The sequence below is a fragment of the Zingiber officinale genome, chromosome 4A, assembly GCF_018446385.1.
Source record: "Zingiber officinale cultivar Zhangliang chromosome 4A, Zo_v1.1, whole genome shotgun sequence".
Taxonomy (NCBI): domain Eukaryota; kingdom Viridiplantae; phylum Streptophyta; class Magnoliopsida; order Zingiberales; family Zingiberaceae; genus Zingiber; species Zingiber officinale.
In genome coordinates this window covers 46,898,939-46,919,699 of record NC_055992.1, presented here as the reverse complement: position 1 = coordinate 46,919,699, position 20,761 = coordinate 46,898,939, and positions in this window count along the sequence as shown.

The window sequence follows — 20,761 nt, the reverse complement described above, 5'->3', positions numbered from 1 at the left end:
TTCATGTTTTGGGAGAGTCTTGGACTTGATCCCGGAAAACATGAACTGATCCCCGGTCATATAATGAAGCACTCCAAGATATAGATGCAGATCTTGGCAAATGCGATGAATTCCGAAATAGAGTCTATGTACTCTAATAAGGTCCGGGAGCTTGTAGAACCACGATGGTGTAAAAGCGTTGGATGCAAGTGGATCTACAAAGGAAAAGAGGGACAGACGGAAGGTAGAAACCTTCAAAGCTAGGCTTGTTGCGAAAGGTACACTCAGAAGAGGGAATCGATTATGAGGAAACCTTTTCACCGTAGTATGCTTAAGTCTATCGGATACTCTTATCCATTGCTCGTATGGATTATGAGATTTGGCAAATGGATGTCAAGGCTTTAATGGAAGTCTTGAAGAGAACATCCATATGAAGCAACGAAGGATTTATTGAAAAAGGCAAAGAGCATCTAGTATGCAAGCTCAATCGGTCCATTTATGGATGAAGCAAGCTTCAAGGTCTTGGAACATCCGGTTTAATGAAGTAATCCAGTCATATGGATTTATTCAAAGTCTGGATGAGTCTTGTGTATATAAGAAGTGTAACGGAAACGTGGTGGTATTTCTTGTACTATCGTAGATGATATTTTGTTAATTGGCAACAATGTCAAGGTATTATCAGACGTAAGGGTATGGTTGTCCAAACAATTTGATATGAAGGACTTAGGAGAATGTGCACACATTCTTGGGATCAAAGTTATAAGGGATCGCAAGAAAAGAATGTTGTGTCTATCCCAAGCTTCATATATAGATACAATCCTTGCTCGTTTTAGCATGCAAGACTCGAAAGGTTTCTTACCTTTTAGACATGGAGTAGCTCTATCTAAAGAGATGTCTCCAAAGACATCAAAAGAGATAGAGGACATGAAAGCGATTCCTTATGCTTGGTGTAGGAAGCCTAATGTATGCAATGTTATATACGAGACACGATATCATTTCTGGTAGGCATGGTCGTGAGATATCGAGTAACCTGGACAAGAACTGCGATAAAGCATATATTAAAGTACCGAGAAGGACTAGGGATTATATGCTAGTTTACCAAGTAGATGATTTGCTCCCTGTGGTTACACGGATTTTGATTTTCAATCGATAGGGACAATAGTAAGTCTACATCTATGTGTTTACTTTAGGAGGTGGAGCCATTTCATGGAGGAGTGTTAAGGCGTTTCGGACTCAACCATGGAAGCTGAGTATGTAGGCTAAAGAAGCGGTATGGCTCGGGAACTTTCTAATGGACTTAGATGTGATTCTGGTTTGCCCAAGATCATCACAATTTATTGTGATAATAATGGTCAATTGCAAACTCGAAGGAACCACGAGCTCATAAGGCGAGTAAACATATAGAGCGCAAGTACCACGATACGAGATATCGTGAAGCGAGGAGAAGTTGTCATCGCCAAGATGTGACACAAGAAGTACACTTGGCTCCTTCCTCTTCTTTGTTGTGGGGGCGATCTGCTTGGGCTTAGTCATTAGTTGAAGTGTTTACTGAAAGCCTAAGCTTTGTAAACATTCATTATGAATAAAGAATCACATTTGGTCAAATTATCTACATTTGTTTGTAGTTGTTCATTTAATTTATATTGTAGATAACATAGTATGTGGTGTCACATGCAGAAGATGATGTTATCAGTACCTTATAAATTATAAACAGTAGCTCACGACCAAAATGGAAAGGAACAAACCATTAGAATGTCGTAGTGTAATTAGGTATTAGTTTATCTTGACTATATAATTACACTAGTACACTCAGAGTGTATTGAGTAGGACCATTTGAGGTCGTTTCTTTTATACTGACTTTATAAAGGAACAAAGACCTCGGTTATTATGGAAGTGTGTGCTCTTAATCCTAATATAATAACAAGCACATATATTTGATATTTATTTCTTTAATTTATCAATGGGTGAGATTTAGTTCGATGAATCAATAAACCCGATAAATTGGGAAATGGTATCACTCATAGTGTGTGTTGTTGATTATAGAAGGAAACTGTGTCCTAGTGATACTAGGTTGATAATGTCCTCAAGAGGAGCTCATAAAGATTGTCATGTTAAACCCTGCAGGTGGACTTAGTCCGACATGATAATAAGGTTGAGTGGTACTACTCTTGGACTTAGATATTAATTAAATGAGTTGTCAGTAACTCACTTAATTAGTGGACATTCGATATCTTAAACACAGGGAGACTAACACACTCATAATAAGAAGGAGCCCAAAATGTAATTTGGGATTGGTGCGGTAGTTCAATGATAGTTCTCTAGTGGAATGAATTATCATTGATAAAATTAAGTTATGTGTTCATGGGATGCTTAATTTTATCGGAGACCAAAACCAATTCCTCCTCTCGGTCCCTATCGTAGCCTCTTATTTATAGAGTACTATACCCACATATACCCACCTTCTATACCCACCTAAAGGGGGCCGGCCAAGCTAGCTTGGGAACCAAGTTAAGGTGGCCGGCCCTAGCTTGAACCCAAGCTAGTAGGGCCGGCCATAATTAATTAAAAAGAAAATTTAATTTTAATGTTTATTATTATGTGGAAGATTTAATTTAAAAGAGAATTAAAATTAAAATATCTCTCTTGTAAAAGATTTACAAAAGATTAAAGAAAGAGATTAGATCTCTTTCCTTATTTATAGATTGGAGAGATGTTTTATTTTCTCTTTAAAATTATTCACATGTTAATAAAATTAAAATTATAGATATTTCCTTTTATTAACCATGAAGAGATTTTAAAGAGAAATTTTATTTTTTAAAATTTCCGGAAACAAATAAGGAAAGTTTTAATTGTTGATTGAAACTTATCCAATTTGCTTCCTATTGATTTGGCCGGCCATCATTGTTTAATTGGGGAAATATTATTTTATTTTTCTCAATTAAATCATGTCAAGGAAATTAAGGAAAATTTATTGTAATTAAATTTCCTAATTTACCTAGGCCAAGGAATATAAAAGAAGGGGTGAGGGTGCCTTCACAAGATACAACATCTATTATTCCTCTCCCTCTTTTGTTCCTTGGTGTGGCCAGCCATCATCTCCTTCTCTTCCTCTTGTGGTGGCCGAACCTCTCCCTCTCCCTTGGAGTTCTTGTGGTGGCGGATACTACTCGGAGAAGAAGAAGAAGAAGGAGAAAGCTAGCATCTCTTGGAGCTTGGTTAGTATTTTGGTTTTCTCCTTGGTAAAGCTTTTCTTTTGTGGCGAACCTTGCTTGGAGGAGAAGAAGGTGGTTGGTGGTTTCTCATCTTGGAAGATCGTTGCCCACACAACGTCCGAGGTTAGAAGAGGAATACGGTAGAAGATCAAGAGGTTTTTCTACAAGGTATAACTAGTAATTTCTATTTCCGCATCATGCTAGTTATTTATGGAAATAATACCAAATACAAGAGGCTTACGTTCTAGTATTTCGAATATGTTTTTTCGAAGTTGTGTTCTTTTGTTTCTTTCTTTTCCTTGTGATTTGATTGTTCTCTTTGGTTAACCTAAAGTTATTTTAGGAAATTAAATATTAGCTTTCTATTAAAGGTTTTGTCTAGTCGGTGGTGGTTGCTCCCATATCCAAGAAGGCCATGTGCCTCGCCACGCCAGTACTGGGAACCTTTTATGGAAATTAATATTTAATGGAATTAATAACTTAAGGAGACTTGGGTCGAACGTGTTAAGTTCCGCAGGAGATCCAAGTCAAAACCTAAAAGAACAAATAGATTAAGTTTTGGATCAAACGTGTTAAGTTCCGCAGGCGATCCAAAATTTAATTTAAAAGAACACATGGTAGCTAGGAAAAGGTTCAGACCTTTGTACAAAATTTTTGTACAGTGGAACCTATAGGTTTTCCGAGTAGCAACCAACAAAAAGAACACATGGTAGCTAGGAAAAGGTTCAGACCTTTGTACAAAATTTTGTACAGTGGAACCATTAGGCTTTCCGAGTATCAACCAACAATTGGTATCAGAGTTAGGGTTTTACCTCTGTGTATTTGGTATTTGTTTAATTATGCACATGTCATACATAATTTAGGCAGGTTAATAGTAGGATGTGCTAACTTTGTAGATGCAGAATCCAACTATTATGCCTTTTAGTTATTATGTGTGTGATTGGACCCTTGGACATGTGAAGGGCATTTATATGTGTGTGCATGATTGTATTATAAAATACAGCAGGAGCTGTATTTAGTTTTATTAGGATTTTATTTTTGATCTAGTTACATGTGTTGGATCGTGAAACGTCGATAGAGGGGGGGGGGTGAATATTGATTCGAAAAACAACGAGTATAAAATAGTTAAGCGCAGCGGAAATGAAACAGCTTAGACAGATGAACACAATATTTTTTTACTTCATTCGGAGCCTGTGACGACTCTTACTCGAAGGCCCGTACTCCGTGAGCACTTTCGTTGGGCAATTCACTAGCAATTCAAAATAATGATTACAAAAGACAGTACAAGGAATGCTAATGAAAATTAAAACAAAGCTATACCGACAGAAAGAAAACCACAAGGACAAGAGAACGTTGTCGGAGCTTCGTTGGCGTCGTTGGAGCGCAGAGCAGCAGAGCAAGCAATCTAAGAGTTCTGAGTTGATTCGGATCTCTGCCTCTGCCCCATCTTTTATATGAAGCTCGGGGCGCCCTGGATCCCTTCCAGGCACCCTGGTGAGACGTGGCAAGTCCAACCAGCGAGCTCCAAGTGGCGACGCGCGGTCAGGATAATTTTTGCCTCCAGGGCGCCCGGGTGCCTCCCGGGCGCCCGGACCTCCGGGGGCCCGGACCACCTTTTTCCAGCGAACAACTTTCTTGCAAAACAAGGTTAGTCTGAGACAAATAGATCCTGCAAAAAGTGTTAGCACAGTTTATGAGTTTTAGTATAAGAAGTATGACTTAGTAAAACAGAGTATGACTTAGATTCAGTCTTTCCGAGACCAGAATCTAGTCACGATCTCGACTTAGATATCCGAAATGGATCTAAGCCGGATCGACGCCTAATGTTCCTTCCGGAGCGCGTCCTCATGATCCTCCCCTCGATGACTTACCTTACTTACGGTCATTCCTTGACCCATCGGACTTCTCTATCCGGTCGGACCTAGTTGGACTTCTCGCAAGCGTCCGGTCAGCCGTCGACCGTTTGGACTTCTCACTATCCCACACCGACCTAGGCGGGCTTCGTGCCGGACATATCGGCCGTCGACCTGTCTGGACTTTTCCTGCACACTCGATCAGAGTGTTTAGATAACAACAAGCTAACTTAACCTGATTTATCATTCATCAAAACTTGGGTTAAATCGTTAGTGCAAACCACACCAACAATCTCCCCCTTTTTGATGGAATGACAACCTGGTTAAGTTAGTGTAAACATATGCATAAAACAACATGCATTTAATGTGGTTGTTAAGTTAGTTTGTATTTTCAGATGGGTTTAGCTAACTTAACCACCTAACCCTCCCCCTTTGACATTTATCAAAAATAAGCTTTGATTATGTAAACATAGATTTTTGAAATGTCAAGATAAGCAGATAAAAAGAATGTCACGATAATCTGGGGGAGTTAAATTTTTTAAAAAACTTGTTTAAAGCATTTAACTTTTAGATTTTAGAAAAATAGCTAAGTCTAAAAAAGATCTCAAACACAAGTGTATAAGTTCTAAATTTCAAGACCAAATTTTAAATATTTAAAACTAGTTTCAATTTTGAAATGCTTTTCAAATAAGTTTTCAAAAATTCCAAAACTGAGTTTGAAAAAGATTATATTTCAAAACTGATTGAAATTTATTTTTCAACACTAAGTTTGTAAAAGATTTAATTTGTTAACTTAAGTTTTTGAAAAATCTCATTTCCACAATTTTCAATAAAAAGTGAAACCCAAAACAACTTGATTGTATAAGAGTTAGTTTGCAAACATGGTTTTAAAATATTCAAAGAAGACAAAGGAGTTTTCAAAATTATTTTGTAAAATTCTTTTTCAGAATCAATTTTTTAAAAAAAATTTGCATATTTTTAATCAAGTTGAGTCAAAAATAATTTTAAAGTTTAATTTGAAAAACTGAAGTAGTTTTATTTCTCCCCCTGAACCTGACATCAAATGTCTAACCTGTTTGTTACTGACTGACTTATCAAAAGATAGCAGCTTTCACTTGGTTAGTCAAGTTAAGGTCAACCGTAACTTGATTAATATATATTCTGTATTTAACGCCCAGACTTATGTCGATACACTGAAATAAGCATCTTAAGTCTTAGGCAAGTGGCCTATGCATCTCACCCCTTTCTATGTTCGTCAAACACAAGCAAGGTAAGCCTAGGGTTTTGGTGAGATGTTCAAAACTAGTCCTATGGGTATATGCTTTCTAAGGATTTTAAACTAGTCTAAGGCTAAAAATTCATTTAAAAATCTAAAAGTAGGAAAGTTTTGAAAACAAAATATGTTTTAACCTATAATTTGAGAATAACCATTTTTGAAAATATTTTTGAAATTTGAAACTCCTAGTCTATTAGACACATTCCTAGTTTTCTACGTAAATGGCTAAATTCATTTTTAAGGAGTGGTTTAGTGAATATGTCAGCTAAGTTTGACTTGGACTCAACGTATTTGAGCTCAATGTCACCCTTAGTAACATGATCCCTGATAAAGTGGTGCCTGATTTCAATATGTTTGGTTCTTGAATGATGCACTGGATTTTTTGTTAAATTTATTGAGCTAATATTTGTTGGTTGCTACTCGGAAAACCTAGAGGTTCCACTGTACAAAAATTTTGTACAAAGGTCTGAACCTTTTCCTAGATACCATGTGTTCTTTTAAATTAAATTTTGGATCGCCTGCGGAACTTAACACGTTTGATCCAAAACTTAATCTATTCGTTCTTTTAGGTTTTGACTTGGGTCTCCTGCGGAACTTAACACGTTCGACCCAAATCACCTTAAGTTATTAATTCCATTAAATATTAATTTCCATAATTGGTTCCCAGTACTGACGTGGCGAGGCACATGACCTTCTTGGATATGGGAGCAACCACCACCGACTAGACAAAACCTTTTATGGAAAGCTAATATTTAATTTCCAAAAATAACTTTAGGTTAACCGAAAAGAACAATCAAATCACAAGGGAAAGAAAAACAAAAGAACACTATATCGAAAACAAATTCGAAACTCTAGAATCGTATGACTCTTGTATTTAGTATTATTTCCAAAAATAACTAGTATGATGCGGAAACAAAAATTACTAGTTATACCTTTTAGAAAGACCTCTTGATCTTCTACCGTATTCCTCTTCTAACCTCGGACGTTGTGTGGGCAACGATCTTCCAAGATGAGAACCACCAAGCACCTTCTTCTTCCTTACAAGTTTCGGCCATCAAAACTTCTCCTAGGATGAAGAGGTTCGGCCACCACCACCATGCTCCAAGGGATGCTAGAAAAGAGGCTTCTTTTCTCTCCTTCTTCTCCTTCTTAGATCCGGCCACCAAAGCTATCTCCACCATGAGAAGGTTTCGGCCACACAAAGGAGAGGAGAGGAAAGAAAGGGCCGGCCACACCCAAGGAGAAAAGAGAGGAAAAATATAATAGAGTCATTAGCCTTGAAGCCTCCTCTACCCCCTCTTTTATAATCCTTGGTCTTGGCAAATAAGGAAAATTTAATAAAAACTTCCTTAATTCTTTTGCCATTGAAAAGGAAAATTTATTTAATTAAAATAATTTTCTCTTTTCAAATTATAATGACCACCCTTTCCCCAAAACAAGGAGAGTTTTAATTAAAACAAAATTAAAACTTCCTAATTTGTTTCTAGAAATTTATAAAATTTCTCCAATAATTTTAATCCTTCATGATTGGTTAATAAAAGAAATTTTATAAATTAAAATCTTTCTTTTAAACATGTGGATAATTTTCAAAAAGGAAAGTTATCTCTAAAAATTAAAATCTCCTTTCAATCTACAAATAAGGAAAGATATTAAATCTTTTCTTAATCTTTTGTAGAAACTAATAAAAGAGAATTTTTAATTTTTAAACTTTCTTTAAATCATGAATATAATTAAAAGGAAAGTTTTACCAAAATTAAAATCAACCTTTTAATCTACAAATAAGGAAAGAGATTTTAACTCTTCTCTTAATCTTTTGTAGAATCTTATAAAAGGAAGGATTTAAATTTTTAAACTCTCTTTTAAATTATATTATCCACATAAGAAAAATTTTAAAATTAAAATTCTTTTGATGGCCACATGAATTCACCCATGAACATACCCATGGCCGGCCCTAGCTTGGTCTCCAAGCTAGCTTGGCCGGCCCCTATAGGATGGGTAAGAAGGTGGGTATAGGTGGGTATAGTACTCTATAATTAAGAGGCTACGATAGGGACCGAGAGGAGGAATTGGTTTTGGTCTCCCGATAAAATTAAGCATCCCGTGTTCGCCCCGAACACACAACTTAATTTTATCAATAATAATTCATTCCACTAGAGAACTATTATTGAACTACCGCACCAATCCCAAATTACATTTTGGGCTCCTTCTTATCATGAGTGTGTTAGTCTCCCTGTGTTTAAGATAACAAATGTCCACTAATTAAGTAAGTTACTGACAACTCACTTAATTAATATCTAGCTCCAAGAGTAGTACCACTCAACTTCATCGTCATGTCGGACTAAGTCCACCTGCAGGGTTTAACATGACAATCCTTATGAGCTCCTCTTGGGGACATTCTCAACCTAGATTACTAGGACACAGTTTCCTTCTATAATCAACAACACACACTATAAGTGATATCATTTCCCAACTTATCGGGCTTATTGATTCATCGAACTAAATCTCACCCATTGATAAATTAAAGAAATAAATATCAAATATATGTGATTGTTATTATATTAGGATTAAAAGCACACACTTCCATAATAACTGAGGTTTTTGTTCCTTTATAAAGTCAGTATAAAAGGAACGACCTCAAATGGTCCTACTCAATACACTCTAAGTGTACTAGTGTAATTATATAGTTAAGATAAACTAATACCTAATTACACTACGACCTTCCAATGGTTTGTTCCTTTCCATCTTGGTCGTGAGCTACTGTTTATAATTTATAAGAAACCGATAACATGATCTTCTGTATGTGACACCACACACCATGTTATTTACAATATAAATTAATTGAGCAACTACATTTATCATAAATGTAGACATTTGACCAATGTGATTCTTATTTCTAGATAAATGTTTATACCAAAAGCTAGGCTTTTAGTATACACTCTAACAATATTATCAATTAAAACTTTTACATTTGTGATTTTTAAGTTGAAATCTTTTAAGGTGTGCATCATCCATAATAATTGGGCTACACATTCTCCTATGGCTATGTATTCTGACTCAGTTGTAGATAGTGCAACACAATACTGCTTTCTACTATACCAGCTAACAAGTGATGGGCCTAGTAGTTGACATCCACCACTTGTGCTTTTGCGGTCTAGTTTGCATCCATCATAATCTGAATCAGAATATCCTATTAATTCAAAGTCACTGGTCCTAGGATACCAAATTCCTACGTTTGTTGTTCCCTTAAGATATCTAAAAATCCTTTTGACTTGAGTCAAATGAGATTCTTTAGCACAAGTTTGGTATCTTGCACACATACTAACTACAAATAAGATATCAGGTCGGCTTGCAATTAAGTAGAGTAGAATGCATATTGCACTTCTATAATATTTTAGATCTACTGGTTTTCCATTTGGGTCATTGTCTAAGATTGTGTTTATTGACATGGGTGTTTTTATTTCTTTTGTATTTTCCATTCCGAATTTTTTAAGTAATTCTTTAGTGTATTTATGTTGATAAATGTAATTTCCTTCATTTGTTTGTTTAATTTGTAATCCTAGAAAATATGTCAATTTTCCTACTAAACTCATTTCAAATTCTTGTTCCATTAGGTTGATAAATTTTTCTAAAAAGTCTGAGTTAGTTGAACCAAATATTATATCATCTACATATATTTGTGCTATAAATATGTCATTTTTTAGTAATTTAACAAATAAGGTTGGGTCAATTTGACCTTGGTTGAATCCTTTGGATGTTAAGTAAGATGTCAGCCTTTCATACCATGCCCTAGGTGGTTGTTTAAGTCCATATAATGCTTTCTTTAATTTAAAAACATAATCAGGATGTTCTAGATTTTCAAATCCAGGAGGCTGACCTACATAAACTTCTTCTTTTATTAGTCCATTGAGAAAGGCTGATTTAACATCCATTTGATATAGTTTGAATCCCTTATGGGCTGCATAACTTAGTAACATTCTAATGGATTCTAATCTGGCTACTGGGGCATAGGTTTCATCGTAGTCAAGTCCTTCAACTTGACTGAACCCTTTGGCAACTAGCCTAGCTTTATTCCTAGTAATTTTCCCAGATTCACTTAATTTGTTTCTAAATACCCATTTTGTTTCTATTATTTTCTTATCTTTAGGTGGTGGTACTAGATCCCAAACTTCATTACGCTCAAATTGAGCTAGTTCCTCTTGCATAGCGATGATCCACTATGGATCAAGTAGGGATTCAGCTACAGTTTTGGGTTCAATTTTTGAAATCAGGGAAATTTGACTTAGGTTCCTAAAGGATGATCTGGTCTGAACTCTTAGGTCTGGGTCACCAATTATTTGATCAGTTGGATGGTTAGGGTTGATTCTTATAGTTCTAGGAGGTTGATTTGCTTGAATGTGTTCATCTTCTTCATGATCTAGGGATTGATTGGTTTCTTTAGAATTATTATTTTCAACAGGTTGAAGTTGAGTTTGTTCTTGAGTTTCTTCAAATTTTACATTTGTGGTTTCCTCTATTTTTAGCGTAATTTTATTATATATTCTGTAACCCCTACTGTTTAGAGAATATTCTACAAAAATTCCATTTTCTACTTTAGAGGTAATTTTCCTAAGTGTTCTCTAGTATTTAAGATGTAGGCTGGACACCCAAATACTTTAAAATATTTTATGTTGGGTTTTTTGTTATAAAATATTTCAAAGAAAGTTTTATTATGTCTTTTATTTAATGTTGTTCTATTTTTCACATAGCAGGTTGTACTTACAGCTTCTGCCCAAAAATATTTAGGTAGGTTATATTCATTTAACATAGTTCTAGAGGCTTCTAGTAAAGTTCTATTTTTTCTTTCTACAATTTCATTTTGTTGGGGAGTTTTAGGACACGAAAATTCATGATGGTAGCCATTCTCAAGACAGAACTTGTTGAAATTATGATTTTTAAATTCTCCCCCATTGTCACTCCTAATTCTTTTAATTTTAATATCTTTTTCGTTTTCAATTTGTTTGCAAAAGTTTGCAAAGATTTCAAAAGTTTCGTCTTTATGTTTTAAGAATTTAACCCAAGTAAACCTAGAATAGTCATCTATTATTACTAAGCAGTATAAGTTTCCATTTATGGATTTGACCCCATGGGAGTCAAAAAGGTCTAAATGTAGAAGTTCTAATATCGAGTAGCTTTGTGGTTGATTGGTTGGTTTGTGAGTGGATTTTGTTTGTTTACCTTGTTGACAAGCATTACATATGGTTGAATCTAGGTTAGGTAATTTCGGTAAGCCTCTCACTAGTCCATTTAATTTGCTTATATTTCTAAAGTTAGTGTGAGACATTCTCCTATGCCATAACCAAGTCTCTTCTTTTTGTGTTAAATAACACTTAATTGAAGAGGTGGTTAAGTTGATAGCATAGATGTTGTCTTTTCTAAAACCTTTTAGGCTTATAGTAGGATTATCTAGATGTTTGATTAAACACTCTGTAGATAGAAATTTAACCTTATACCTAGTATCACACAATTGACTTATACTCAGGAGATTTGTAACGCCCCAAATTTCCTCAATTAGAGTCCTAAAAGTAATTTAAAAATATTTAAAAATGCTATAGAAATATTCTAGGGATTTTTAGAAATTTTTAAAGTATTTTTATGTAATTTTTGGAGGTCGTTTGGTATTTTTACAAAACGAAGGAAGTTTCGACAAAAAAAAAAGTCCAAGCCGAGAATTGAACCCATGACCTTTGACTCGGTCAAAACCCGGCTGACCAAGTGTGCAAACGGATTTTTCTATTTAGAAAAGGTAGCGAATTTATTTAAGATAGTTAACAGAATATTGGATTATAAAAGGGATAAGTTGATCTTGGATTTGTTTGTTTAGAAAAGGTAGCGAATTTATTTAAGATAGTTAACAGAATATTATAAAAGGGATAAGTTGATGTTGGATTTGTTTGTTTAGAAAAAGTAGCAAATTTATTTAAGATAATTAACAGAATATTGGATTATAAAAGGGATAAGTTGATGTTGGATTTGTTTGTTTAGAAAAAGTAGCAAATTTATTTAAGATAATTAACAGAATATTGGATTATAAAAGGGGATAAGTTGATGCTCTGTTTTCCCGTGACTTAAACCATTCTCTCCTTCTCTTCTGCGTACGATGGCGGAGCTCGGGCAGAAAATGAAAGGGAGTTAGGGTATCATCTCCGGCGGCCGACCAAGGTCCTAGATGCCCTTTTTGTTCGGTTGTGAGTCCAAGAATCAAGGTAAGTGCTTCCTCACCTGCAGTAGAGTAGCTTCGGATTCGTGTTGGCTTCTCGTTTTGATTTTTAAGGGAGTTAGGTTTTGTGCTTGCTGTCGTGTGTTCCAAGGAGAGAAAGGGGATAATTTGTATAAGTTTGAGCATGTAGTTTGGATTCCTTTGCCTCTATGATCAAGTACATCAGATTCAGACATGTTTAGATTTGGGCATTTGTGTTCGATCAAATTGTTGCACTGTCCTTGTGTTTAGTTGCCGTGAGTTTCAAAGAAGGAGCATGTAGGGGGTTGAGCACGTTGAGCAGTCGGTTCTTTATGACTTTCTGCCGTGGCATTCAGTTTCAAATTTAGTTTGATGCATAAAGTTTCAGATCTAGTTTCATGCATGTTTATGCTAGTATAAATGCATTCAGATTTACTGTACATTATGTTTTTATGTATACAAATTAGGATTGGCATGTCATGAGTTTTATGCCTTAGTTTGGGTGCATGTGTTATAAACAGATAGTTTAGTTCTAGTTCTTAAAGTATGCAATTTTAACGTTCTACAGATTTAGTTTTTGTATAGCACCTTAGTTTGATTTTTCCTTGCCGTAATGAGTTAGAACAACCCTTTTGAGCATATTCCTGAGCAGTTATATACATGTTGTTTATTTCAAGATTTCAGAATTGTTTTCCTTTGTATTAAACCTGTTGTAGCATGTTTGAAGAAGTTATATATGCTTTCTTTTGATTTGTCTCTGATATAGTATGCTTATAGAAGTCAGATTTTCTTTCCTTTAATTTAATCCTGTTGTAGCATGCCTATATTCTTTTAAGAGTTTAAGAAAAATATAAGAAAGATAAAGAAAAGAAAGAAGAAGGCCAAGGCCTTAAGTAGATTCCAAAGTCAAGACTTTAGGGATTTTGACACACAAGGTGCTAAAGAAAATGCCGAGGCATTATATAGAAGTATTAAAAGATAACAAGTATTTTACTTTTATCAGTGGCACTGTGCTGGACTCTCAGTTGTCCTTGGGTTGGGCTCCCATAGTCGTCCCTAGGTTTAGATAACCTAGTAAACCCTACTAGATTCTGGACCAAGTATCCGGGTCATTAGGGATGCGCGCATAGCCGATGGGCCGCCGAATGGGTCGGGTCGTTACGAAAGAAAAAGCACAGTGCCGGGCCCAAGAGAAGTTGATTATTATTTTGAAGTATTATAAGTATAAGTTTTTGAACAAGTAAAACGAGTTTTACATAAACATAAAGTATTAAAGATTAAGTTAGAATAAATAAAATAAGTTTCATATGGTTCTAAAAATCAGTAAGTTTAGTTCCTTATTCTACCATGTTTATCTAGTAGATGAGTAGTTTTCATGTTTACCTATTAGATGAGCAGCATGATTAACTATTAGAATTACATGAGTAGATTCCTTAGCTTTTCTTTGCTATTAGTTTGACATGAGCAGTTATGCTTTATTTCTTTTTAGAGCATATAGTTTCTAGTTCTTTTCGTATACATGCACATTCGTGATTTTGTGAGTTAGATAGCACTTACTAAGCAAATTTTGCTTATAGACTACACTTCCTCTTACTGCAGATAAAGGAAAAGAAAAGATTTAGCAAGGAAGGCGACAAGGTGGCGCGGATGGTGTGTGATGCCAGGACTATGGAAGCCTTGGGACTTAGTTTAAGAATTTATTAAGATTGCCATTTATTAAGAATGTATTAGATGAGTCATTTAGTCTTCTGCTGTTAGTTAATTGTATGTTTTTATTTTGTTTCCGCTATTCATTACTTGCATGTTTTGAGTTTTTTTAGAGTTTATGTATTGATCTTTACATGTGAACAACTCTAATTAAGTAAAGTTAGTAGTCCAGTAGCGCTCCGCCCTCACAGTCCAGTAGTGAGGAGGGTGGGGTGTTACAAGATTGTATTTAAAATTCTCGACAAGTAGAACATTTGTAATTATGAAATCTATTTTTAGTTCAATATTACCTATTCCGATCACCTTGAGTTTGCCGTTGTTTCCAAAGGCAACTGTTCATAAGCTTTTGTAGGTGAGTTGAGTGAACTTGGTGTGATCTCCAGTCATGTGTTTGGAGCAACCACTGTCCAAAATCCACTTGGTTTCCTACAATGAGTAGGATTTAAGGTTAGTCTTAAAAATAGTTTTTCAGGTTAATTTGGTTTTAAAATAATTTTTAAAATAGTTTTTAAAGTTTAAAATAGTTTTTGAGGTTAATTTGGTTTTAAAATTAAAAATAAATTAATCGTAATTCATTTTAGTTATTTAATTCGAAATTTGATTAGTTCAAGATTTAACTTAACTAATTCAGTTCGAAATTTAATTTGATTAATTTAATTCGAAATTTAATTTAAATTTGAAATTTTAATTTTAATTTTAATTTATTTTGAAATTCAAAATTTAATTTTTGATCCTTAGTTGTCTCACCTGATTTAAGTTTTCAATCAGGGAATCCTATAATTTTGTGAGATGGGTTGGATTTTTAATTATGGAGTTTTGGTTTAGCTTGTGTTAGATTCAGGTTTAGCTTTGGTCTCTACAAACAGGCATTCTTCGGATAAACTTCTAAGCTTGGTGAGTCACATGGACGTCATTAGAAGTAACTAACCTTTCGAGGTTTTCCGAATAGTCCTATCCACGGAGATTAGTACTAAACCTTGGTCTCACTAGATAGGATCCATTTAAGGGTAGCTTCGGTCAGTTCCACTTGGCCAAATGCACCAGATCGAAACCATATCTTTCTAGACATGCGATGCCCAAGCTTCCCTAACGTACTATCATCCAAAAACTTCACCAGTACCATGATTCAAGTTAAACTTGGTCTCTTTTTAACTAATCCTAATTACTGTAACACCCCAAATTTCCTCAATTAGAGTCATAAAAGTAATTTAAAAATATTTAAAAATGCTATAGAAATATTCTAGGGATTTTTAGAAATTTTTAGAGTATTTTTATGTAATTTTTGGAGGTCGTTTGGTATTTTTACTACACGAAGGAAGTTTCGACAAAAAAATGTCCAAGCCGAGAATTGAACCCACGACCTTTGACTCGATCAAAACCCAGCTAACCAGGTGGGCAAACAAATTTTTTTTGTTTAGAAAAGGTAGCGAATTTATTTAAGATAGTTAACAGAATATTGGATTATAAAAGAGATAAGTTGATGTTGGATTCGTATGTTTAGAAAAGGTAACGAATTTATTTAAGATAGTTAACAGAATATTGGATTATAAAAGGGATAAGTTGATGTTGGATTTGTTTGTTTAGAAAAGGTAGCGAATTTATTTAAGATAGTTAACAGAATATTGGATTATAAAAGGGATAAGTTGATGTTGGATTTGTCTATTTAGAAAAGATAGCGAATTTATTTAAGGAGTTAACAGAAATATTAAGTTATAAAAAGAGATAAGTTGATATTCTGTTTTCCCATGACTTAAACCATTCTCTCCTTCTCTTCTGCGTACGATGGCGGAGCTTGGGCAGAAAACGAAAGGGAGTTAGGGCATCATCTCCGGCGGCCAGCCAAGGTCCTAGAAGCCCTTTTTGTTCGGTTGTGAGTCCAAGAAGCAAGGTAAGTGCTTCTCACCGGCAGTAAGAGTAGTTTCGGACCTTTGTTCTTCTTGAATTTGAATAAAGCGTTTATAGTGTAGATTTTTAATTAAGCCTATAGTGCAGATTTTAATTAAGCTTATAATGCAGATTTTTATGTAGAGCTTATATTGCAGATTTTAATTAAGCGCTTATAGTACAGATTTTTAATTAAGCATATAGTACAGATTTTAATTAGGCTTATAGTGTAGATTTTTATGTAGGCTTATAGTGCAGATTTTAATTAAGCTTATAGTGCAGATTTTTAATTAAGCCTATAGTACAGATTTTAATTAAGATTATAATGTAGATTTTTATGTAAGCTTATAATGCAGATTTTAATTAAGCCTATAGTGCAGATTTTAATTAAGCTTATAGTGCAGATTTTTAATTAAGCTTATAGTGCATATTTTAATTAAGTTTATTGGTGCAGATTTTAATTAAGCCTATAGTGCAGATTTCAATCAAGCTTATAGTACAGATTTTTATGTAAGCTTATAGTGCAGATTTTAATTAAGCTTGTAGTGCAGATTTCTTAGAGCTTAAAATGTATATTTCTTTAGAGCAGATTTCTTTAGAGCTTGTAGTGCTTTATGGTGCAGACTTCTTTAAAGTTTATAGTGCAGATTTTTGGTGGAACTTGTAGTGCAGATTTTTGGTGGAATTTATAGTGCAGATTTTTGGTGGAACTTGTAGTGCAGATTTTTGGTGGAACGTATAATGCAGTTTTTAAAGAAAAAGATTATAGTGCAGTTTTTATGTTTGCATAGTATGCAGAAATAGTGTAGCATAGAATGCAGAATCTTTATTAGAATAGTATGCAGAATTTTGATTAGCATAGTATGTAGATTTTTGTTTATGCATTTCAAAGTTAGAATTTGTTTAAACATTTCAATTTTTAAAGAATCATTCTTTTATTAGAGGTATTAACAAGTATAAGAAAGATAAAGAAAAGAAAGAAAAAGGCCAAGGCCTTAAGTAGATCCCAAAGTCAAGACTTTAGGGATTTTGGCACACAAGGTGCTCATTAAAATGCCAAGGCATTTAAAGAAGAAGTAATTAAGATAAATCATCTTATAAATCAGTATTTTACTTTTATCAGCGGAACTGTGCTGGACTCATAGTTGTCCTTGGGTTGGGCTCCCATAGTCGTCCCTAGGTTTAGATAACCTAGTAAACCCTACTAGATTCGGGACCAGCTATCTCGGGTCTAGTTATGGATGCGCGCATAGCAAGTACAGTTGCCGGGCCCAAGAAGAAAGTTGATTATTATTTTGAAGTATTATAAGTATAAGTTTTTGAACAAGTAAAATAAGTTTTACATAAGTATAAAAGTATTAAATAAGAAGTTTTTAAACAAGTGAAATAAAAGAATAAGTTTAGAACAAATGAAATAAGTTTCATTTTGTTTTAAAAGCAGCAAGTTGAGTTTTCTTTTATGCTAACATGTTATTTAGATTAGCTTACTGTTCTTTGCTATTTTCTGAGCATGAGTAGCTTTACATGTTTAGCATTTCAGCCTGTTTGATTCCTTTATTATTAGATGAGCATGAGTAATCTTCAATAAGTAATCGGTTAGATCATGTTATAGATATATGTACATGCATATCGAGATTTTGTGAGTTAGATAGCGCTTACTAAGCAATTTTGCTTATAGTTGCATTTCCTCTTACTGCAGATAAAGGAAAGGAAAAGTTATAGCAAAGGAAGGCGACAAGATGGTGCGGATGGATGTGTGATGCCTGGACTATAGAAGCCTTGTGACCTAGCATAAGAATTTATTAAGATTGTCATTTATTAAGAATGTATTAGATGAGTCATTTAGTCTTCCGCTGCTAGTTAATTATAAGTTTTGAGTTCTCTAAGACTTTTAGGAATTACTATCAACATGTGAACAAGGATAGTTAAGTAAAGTTAGTAGTCCAGTAGCGCTCCGCCCTCACAGTCCAGTAGCGAGAAGGGTGGGGTGTTACAAGTTGGTATCAGAGCAGTTCCTATTCTCTAGCATCACACATCAGCACCAACCTTACCGTCTTCAAGTAAGAAAGTATTTAAGTTTTTCTTTTATGCTTTCTTTATTATTTGCAGTATGGAGTAATTGCTTAAATGCGCTTTAGTAAGATAGAAGTTTTGTCTCTCTTATATTCATATAAATAAGTATGTTTAGAAAGGATAGAGAAGATATCAAGCCTTCCAAGGACCCCTAATGGGTACGATACGATATGAATAATAGAGGACCGAGAAGTTAAGAGACTAAGGAACAAAGAGTACCATTAGTGAAAGTCATTTAGAACCAGAAGTACGAGGAAGTTACTTAGGAGCGTGAGGACAGTATAAGACAGAGATATCCAGAATTATTCTAAGTTCGAGGATGAACTTTTTATAAGGTAGGGAGAATTGTAACGCCCCAAATTTCCTCAATTAGAGTCCTAAAAGTAATTTAAAAATATTTAAAAATGCTATATAAATATTCTAGGGATTTTTAGAAATTTTTAGAGTATTTTTATGTAATTTTTGGAGGTCGTTTGGTATTCTTACTAAATGAAGGAAGTTTCGACAAAAAAATGTCCAAGCCAAGAATTGAACCCACGACCTTTGACTCGGTCAAAACCCAGCTAACCAGGTGGGCAAACAGATTTTTTTTTGTTTAGAAAAGGTAGCGAATTTATTTAAGATAGTTAACAGAATATTGGATTATAAAAGAAATAAGTTGATGTTGGATTTGTATGTTTAGAAAAGGTAGCGAATTTATTTAAGATAGTTAACAGAATATTGGATTATAAAAGGGATAAGTTGATGTTGGATTTGTTTGTTTAGAAAAGGTAGCGAATTTATTTAAGATAGTTAACAGAATATTGGATTATAAAAGGGATAAGTTGATGTTGGATTTGTCTATTTAGAAAAGATAGCGAATTTATTTTAGGAGTTAACAAAAATATTAAGTTATAAAAAGGGATAAGTTGATGTTCTGTTTTCCCATGACTTAAACCATTCTCTCCTTCTCTTCTGCGTACGATGGCGGAGCTTGGGCAGAATCTCCGGCGGCCAGCCAAGGTCCTAGAAGCCCTTTTTGTTCGGTTGTGAGTCCAAGAAGCAAGGTAAGTGCTTCTCACCGGCAGTAAGAGTAGTTTCGGACCTTTGTTCTTCTTGAATTCGAAGCATAAGAAGCGTTTATAGTGTAGATTTTTAATTAAGCCTATAGTGCATATTTTAATTAAGCTTATAATGCAGATTTTTATGTAGAGCTTATATTGCAGATTTTAATTAAGCGCTTATAGTACAGATTTTTAATTAAGCATATAGTACAGATTTTAATTAAGCTTATAGTGCAGATTTTTAATTAAGCCTATAGTGCAGATTTTAATTAAGATTATAATGCAGATTTTTATGTAAGCTTATAGTGCAGATTTTAATTAAGCTTATAGTGCAGATTTTAATTAAGCTTATAGTGCAGATTTTTAATTAAGCTTATAGTGCATATTTTAATTAAGTCTATAGGTGCAGATTTTAATTAAGCCTATAGACAGATTTCAATCAAGCTTATAATGCAGATTTTTATGTAAGCTTATAGTGCAGATTTTAATTAAGCTTGTAGTGCAGATTTCTTAGAGCTTAAAATGTAGATTTCTTTAGAGCAGATTTCTTTAGAGCTTGTAGTGTAGATTTTTTAAGAGTTTATGGTGTAGACTTCTTTAAAGTTTATAGTGCAGATTTTTGGTGGAACTTGTAGTGCAGATTTTTGGTGGAACTTGTAGTGCAAATTTTTGGTGGAACGTATAATGCAGTTTTTAAAGAAAAAGATTATAGTGTAGTTTGGTTAAGTATTATAGTACAGAATTTATGTTTGCATAGTATACAGAAATAGTGTAGCATAGAATGCAGAATCTTTATTAGAATAGTATGCAGAATTTTGATTAGCATAGTATGCAGATTTTTGTTTATGCATTTCAAAGTTAGTGTAACACCCCAAATTTCCTCAATTAGAGTCCTAAAAGTAATTTAAAAATATTTAGAAATGCTATAGAAAAATTCTAGAGATTTTTAGAAATTTTTAGAGTATTTTTATGCAATTTTTGGAGTTCGTTTGGTATTTTTACCAAGAGGAAGAAGTTTAAAAAAAAAAGTATTAAGGTTGGGTTTTGAACTCAAGATCTTGGACCGAACTAGACCTTAACCAAGGTCAGCCAACCAACTGAGCTAAGCAAGTTTTGTTAAATATATATGGTGCGAAATATTCTTAAGCCGTAGTTAGATAATAGAAATAAAAGGAAGAAAAGAGGTAGCAGCCGAGAATTGAACCCGGGGCTTTTGACTTGGTCAAAACCGTAGCCAACCAACTCTTCCGCGAGTATTTCATGAAAAGGTAAGGGTGCGAGATATATATATATGTTATGATTGAAACCCTAGTTATAAGAAAAGAATTAAGTTTTTCTTTTTCCCGAATCCTTTCCCTCTCCCCTTATCTCGAGTTCGACGGCGCAGCTCTTCTCGGCGAAAACGCAGCGAGCAACCCGGTGTCTCCGGCGGCCGGCGAGCGCCCCTCTCTATGAAGTCTTCTCACCATCGAGCTCCTCTCGTCAAGAAGGAAGCCGTGAGCATAAGAAGAGACCAA